Consider the following 6823-nt stretch of genomic DNA (forward strand, 5'->3'; position numbering starts at 1 on the left):
TGCATCTGCCTGGTGGCCACAGCGACGAAAACGACGCACTTGAAGAACGAAGGGAAGGCAGAAAAAAACACATGGAATCCAAACATTCAGTTCTTCCTCCTCTATTCTCCTGACTGCTGTCCTTTCCCTTTAGGCTTCCCTCCTCCTCCTCCTCCTCCTCCTCCTCCTCCACCATTCGTTCAAGGACGTGACTGTGAGGCACTTTTGAAACACCCAGAGACACACCACACACCTACACTGACACAGTCTCTCTCTCTCTCACACACACACACACACACACACACACACACACACACACACACACACACACACACACACACACACACACACACACACACACACACACACACACACACACACACACACACACACACACACACACACACACACACACACACACACACACACAGACACACACACAGACACACACACAGACACGAAAACCCAAATCAAACCCATCAAATAAAATAGCTTCCATAAAACTAAATAAATATGTTTAGAACTAATGGTCGGTGCCGTGGGCCGCCAATGTCAGGTCTCAACCGGCAGACAGAGAGAGAGAGAGATAGAGGGGGGTCCAGACCGAGGCCCCCTGTTGCTGCTGTGTGTGTGAGGGGCCAACCCTACAAACTGGTCACACACTCCATGTCCTCGTCCTCCAACAGGTCGCTGTTCCTCTGCCTCACCTCCACCACCACCTCCACATCCCCAGTGTGCTCTTCCTCCTCTCCCACCACCTCCAACCCCTCCTCATCCTCCGGATCCCCGTGCTGCCCTAGGTGAGTGGCCCCTAGTAGCTCCTCCATCTCCCCAGGGGCCGTGGCCCCCAGAACGGCCCCAGGCCCCTCGCTGAGGCTGAGGCCTGGCTCCTGGGAAGCGGCGTGGTCCCTGTTGCAGTGCATGTAGGGTAAAAGGTTGCCGTTGGGACTGGGCTGGCTGTTGCCGTTGAGGATGTTGTCGGCTGCGTTCTCCATCTCCTCGATGGTCATGTCGCACGCGTCCGCCAGCTCCTGCTTGGTCACCTCGATGAAGGACGGGTCCTGAGCGAAATGGCCCAGGCCCTCTGATATCAACACCTGAATAGAGAGAGAGAGAGAGTTAAATAAGGAGATTGAGTTTGAGCTGAAGATCTAGAGGAGATGTAGGGGGAGATGCTGTGTGTGGGTTTGAAGTTCTACTAATTTGGTGGTTTTCAGCCCAGATCCTCCGCCCAGAGAATATATCATGTTCAGAGAGAGAGAGAGATAAATGGAGAGGAGAGATGAAACATTCAACATTCACTCACTGCTTCCACCAGGCTGCCGGCACTACCGTGGGACGACGACGTAGCGTCCTTGTGCACCATGCTAGGCACAGTGAGGGAGACGGGCCGCGGCCGCCGCTGGCCAGCCGCACCCACCCCAGGGCTGATACCGGGACTGTTCCCATTGCTGTCGCTGTACCACGGCTCACAGTTGACCGAGGGCAGGCTGGAGTTGAGCTCGTAGGAGCCGGTGCCAGGGCCCGTGCCCTGGAGGCGGAGGGAGGGCACACGCTGGTAGGAGGCGTGGCTATGGCGACCCCGGCCTGTGGGACTGGTAGGAGGCGTAGAGCAGAGCTGCGTGAAGAGGGTCGGGGAGTGGCTCCGTCGAAGCAGGGGGCTCAGGCCTGCTACTGCTAGGGCCTGGGAGGGTGGGAAGTGTGTGGTGTGGGAAGGATTTATGTTTATAAATGCGTATATGAAAAATAAACGTGATTGTGTGTGCGTGTGTGTGTGTATGATACATTAGTGTTTATGTGTGTGTGGGGAAGGGTGTGTGTGTGTGTATATATGAATAAAAAGGAGAGATAATTAGGCACATCAAATCATGATATACTGTATAGTGGGTGCATATGTGTTAAACTGATCTAGTTGTAAAATGATCAGGTGTGTTAAACTGATCTAGGTGTCAAATAATCAGATGTAAAACTGATCTAGGTGTAAAATGATCAGGTGTGTAAAACTGATCTAGGTGTAAAATGATCAGGTGTGTAAAACTGATCTAGGTGTATCTTAGTGGTTAAGAGCGTTGTGCCAGTAACCGAAAGGTCGCTGGTTCTAATCCCCAAGTCGACTAAGTTAAAAATCTGTAGAAGTGCCCTTGAGCAAGGCACTTAACCCTAATTGCTCCTGTAAGTCGCTCTGGATAAGAGCGTCTGCTAAATGACTAAAATGTAAAATGTAAATGTAAAATGATCAGGTGTGTAAAACTGATCTAGGTGTAAAATGATCAGGTGTAAAATTGATCTAGTTGTAGAATGACCAGGTGTGTAAAACTGATCTAGGTGTAGAATGACCAGGTGTGTAAAACTGATCCAGGTGTAGAATGACCAGGTGTGTAAAACTGATCCAGGTGTAGAATGACCAGGTGTGTAAAACTGATCCAGGTGTAGAATGATCAGGTGTGTAAAACTGATCTAGGTGTAGAATGATCAGGTGTGTAAAACTGATCTAGGTGTAAAATGATCAGGTGTGTAAAACTGATCTAGGTGTAGAATGACCAGGTGTGTAAAACTGATCTAGGTGTAGAATGACCAGGTGTGTAAAACTGATCTAGGTGTAGAATTACCAGGTGTAAAAACGGATCTAGGTGTAGAATGACCAGGTGTGTAAAACTGATCTAGGTGTAGGATGACCAGGTGTGTAAAACCATCCCTACTCACCTGATGGTGTACCAGGTGTAGCGGTAGTGCCGTCTTCTGGGAGATGTCTGCTCTCGTCTGTCTCCTCAGACACTCCAGATGGAAGGACGACCGTCGACCTGAACCAAGGGGAGGGAAGGAGTGAGAGACTGCATGCACATAGAATATAAATTAACCAGAGAGATTACCCAATTACCAATTAACCAGAAGGGATTAACCAATTACCAATTAACCAGAGGGAATCACCAATTAACAACTAACCAGAGGGATTAACCAATAAACAATTAACCAGAGAGATTCACCAATTAACAATTAACCAGAGGGATTAACCAATTAACAATTAACCAGCGAGAGAGAGGCTGCATGCACATAGAATAACAATTACTAGAATGGACTTTCCCATTTCAAGTCAACAGACTGTGGTGGGTGGAGCGGGTGGTGTGGGAGGGGGGTTGAGTGGGGAGTTAAGTAGAGTAGGGGTTAGGGGTATCTGAGTAAGGAGTATTTCGTTTGAGTGAAGAGTTGGAGGTTAGTGGGGGTTGGAGGGAGGTGTAAGGGCTGTTGGTGTTGGTATTCAAATCTTACCCAGTGCTTTAGGCAGGCAGGTCTAACTCCAGGAATTAGGTATGGGATAGGGGTGTTTGGTTTGGGTGAGGAGTTGGAGGTTAGTGGGGTTGGAGGGAGGTCTAAGGGCTAGTGTAGTAGTGTGGTCTTAGACAGGCAGGTCTTACCCAGAGCTGTGGGACAGAGGAAGGCTCGTCTGGGAGAGTGCCAGGGTCTCCTCTCCTCCCCATCCTCTCCTTCCTCCATAGGAGTCAGCTGCTTGCTCTCCTCATCCTGGTACACCAGCCTGGAAACACACACACACACACGTTAATGTGGGGCATACAGAGATCATGAAAGGCATATCTTTGAGTGGTGAAAGAGAAAGAGACAGACAGGGAGAGGGAGAGAGACAGTGAGAAAAAGACAGAGAAAAAGACTGAGAAAGATCAAGAGCGAGAGAAGCAGACAAGAAGAGAGGGGAGGATAGAAGAGAGAGAGGTGGAGAGAAGCAGAGAAGAAGAGAGGGGAGGATAGAAGAGAGAGAGGTGGAGAGAAGCAGAGAAGAAGAGAGGGGAGGATAGAAGAGAGAGAGGTGGAGAGAAGCAGAGAAGAAGAGAGGGGAGGATAGAAGAGAGAGAGGTGGAGAGAAGCAGAGAAGAAGAGAGGGGAGGATAGAAGAGAGAGAGGTGGAGAGAAGCAGAGAAGAAGAGAGGGGAGGAGAGAAGAGAGAGAGGTGGAGAGATGCAGAGAAGAAGAGAGGGGAGGATAGAAGAGAGAGAGGTGGAGAGAAGCAGAGAAGAAGAGAGGGGAGGAGAGAAGAGAGAGAGGTGGAGAGAAGCAGAGAAGAAGAGAGGGGAGGAGAGAAGAGAGAGAGGTGGAGAGAAGCAGAGAAGAAGAGAGGGGAGGATAGAAGAGAGAGAGGTGGAGAGTAGCAGTACATGTCTGAGGTGAGAATGTTCTGGTCGCTGCGGTGGTATTCTCTCTCGTCCGCGTAACTCTCATCGTATGTCTCGTCCGTCGACGCCTCCTCTCGCCTGATGATCGGCAGACGGCTGTCAGTGGAGTCCGAGCTGCGGAGGATAAAAACCAACAAAACACCTCACTAACCAGCTCAGAATAAAGGATAGATAGAAAGGAGGATTATCCCCAACAGCAGGAGGGAGAGAGGGGAGGAGGCGCGGTGGTTAGAAGCAAGATGGCGGCGAGAAGCGTTACCTTTAAAGCAGAATGAATAGAGAACCAACACAGGGCTGAGATAGTGACAGTGGTCCAGCGATGTACTGTAATATCCTCTACAGAGCTGAATGAAAGCTTTAGGAGGATCCAACCAGGTTGAATCACTAGGCTGTGTTGAGGAGGAAGTAAGGCCACTCACAGGAGGCTGCTGAGGGGAGAACGGCTCATTATGATGTCCGGAACGGCGCAAATGGAATGGCATTAAACACCTGGAAACAATGTGTTTGATGTATTTCATACCATTCCACCGATTCCGCTCCAGTCGTTAACATGAGCCCGTTCTCCCCAATGAAATGCCACCAACCTCCTGTGATGTCACTCCTGTCATGGTGGATCCAACCAGAGCTACATGAGCTAAAGACACTGTAGGTGATACATATCCACATCCATATCCTGTATAATATACATCTCCTCTGCCTCCTCTGGTAGAAAATCATACCTATGATCCACATGATCTTTAAAGATCCTACGAAGATCACACCAGAAAACAGGTGAAATTATTTACAGAAGTCCAGACACTAAGTATCTTTAGCTCACTGCAGCAAAGATCCAGCCATGGACTGTATGAACAACAGGGTCGGCAGAACCCGTCCATACTGATGCCTCCTCAGCATTACAACTCTCTCTCTCTCTCTCCTCCTGAGAGAGCAACATACCGCATGAGGGCGTCATAGAAACAGATCCTGTGCTCAGAGTCAGTCAGTGTGGAGAGAAAGAGGGAGACAGACAGACAGACAGACAGACAGACACAGAAGAAGTTACCATTGACTACCAATCAGAATTGGCCACAGACCCACAGGTGGCCTAGAGAGGTCACTGATAAAAGACAGATCAGAGAATAACTCCAACATACTAACTAACCTATACTAACGATATAAACATATACTAACCGAACCAAGAGAAACCAGAGAGACACCCACCTCTTGGGAGGGAAGCACCATGCAGACCTCGGCAGTAGTATTGGGGTTAGCGGGGGTCTGCTCTGCCCATCCACAGTACTGATGCTGGGGCTAGGGAAGCGGCTGACCCCCCCTGGACCACCAACCCCAACTACCACACCAGGGACCGCAGTGTTGTTGGCATTGTTGATGTTAGCATTGGAGCCCGAGGAGGAGTAGGAGCTCGGGGTGAAGGTGGTGGAGTCCATCAACCTCTCGTGGGACGGGGACTCGCCCTCGCCGGGGCTGCCCGTCTTGCTGATGTGGAGCGGGCGCTGCGTGGTGAAGGATTGTGGGAAGGTGTTGCGCCCGCTGTCGCGCCCATCGTTGTAGTAGCTGACGTGGTTACCGAACAACCCACCCGCTCGCTGCAGGGGGTGGAGAGAGGGGGAGGAGAGAGAGGGGGTGGAGAGAGAGGGGGAGGAGAGAGAGGGGGAGGAGAGAGAGGGGGTGGAGAGAGAGGGGGAGGAGAGAGAGGGGGAGGAGAGAGAGGGGGAGGAGAGAGAAGGATGAGTATTGTGTAGCGTTACTGTTCATCCATCTATAAGCACACAGATTTCATGCTATTCTGCTATTATGACTAAATATATTCACTCTAAATCTATTCACTCTATGTCGTATGGACAATGCAAAGCATAGGCCTGGTTTATGACTGTGGTAATGGTGAACAGCAATGTCTCCCTCTATTGGGGCGAGATAGTGTTTAGGTGTCAAAGTGGATGGCCTGGTTTATGACTGGAGTAATGGTGAACAGCAATGTCTCCCTCTATTGGGGCGAGATAGTGTTTAGATGTCAAAGTGGATGAGAAGTCCATGTAGTGGGTTCTGAAGTGTAGTGGGTTCTGAAGTGTAGTGGGTACTGAAGTGTAGTGGGTACTGAAGTGTAGTGGGTACCGAAGTGTTGTAGATACCGAAGTGTAGTCAGTACTGAAGTGTAGTGGGTACTGAAGTGTAGTAGCCGAAGTGTAGTGGGTTCTGAAGTGTAGTGGGTACTGAAGTGTAGTGGGTACTGAAGTGTAGTGGGTACTGAAGTGTAGTGGGTACTGAAGTGTTGTAGATACCGAAGTGTAGTCGGTACTGAAGTGTAGTGGGTACTGAAGTGTAGTAGATACCGAAGTGTAGTGGGTTCTGAAGTGTAGTGGGTACTGAAGTGTAGTGGGTACTGAAGTATAGTGGGTACTGAAGTGTAGTGGGTACTGAAGTGTTGTAGATACCGAAGTGTCGTTGGTACTGAAGTGTAGTGGGTACTGAAGTGTAGTGGGTTCTGAAGTGTAGTGGGTACTGAAGTGTAGTGGGTACTGAAGTGTAGTGGGTACTGAAGTGTAGTAGATACCAAAGTGTCGTCGGTACTGAAGTGTAGTGGGTACTGAAGTGTAGTGGGTTCTGAAGTGTAGTGGGTTCTGAAGTGTAGTGGGTACTGAAGTGTAGTAGATACCAAAGTG

At 49.7% G+C, this 6823-nt stretch overlaps 1 pseudogene across 1 annotated transcript in view; it reads right to left on the reverse strand.

Annotated features, from left to right (window-relative positions):
* Positions 1-329: 329 nt before the first annotated feature.
* LOC311122393 (voltage-dependent L-type calcium channel subunit alpha-1C-like) overlaps positions 330-6823 on the reverse strand; it is a 30477-nt pseudogene continuing 23983 nt past the window's right edge. The window contains exons 14-20 of the transcript in view: positions 5364-5749; positions 5100-5126; positions 4146-4277; positions 3393-3511; positions 2683-2780; positions 1286-1663; positions 330-1076 (exon numbers count right to left, since the gene is read on the reverse strand). The product of the transcript in view is annotated as a voltage-dependent L-type calcium channel subunit alpha-1C-like (transcript). The remainder of the gene's footprint in view (positions 1077-1285; positions 1664-2682; positions 2781-3392; positions 3512-4145; positions 4278-5099; positions 5127-5363; positions 5750-6823) is intronic.

The sequence above is a fragment of the Coregonus lavaretus genome (assembly GCF_964263955.1).
Source record: "Coregonus lavaretus genome assembly, contig: HAP1_SCAFFOLD_2912, whole genome shotgun sequence".
Classification (NCBI taxonomy): Eukaryota; Metazoa; Chordata; class Actinopteri; order Salmoniformes; family Salmonidae; genus Coregonus; species Coregonus lavaretus.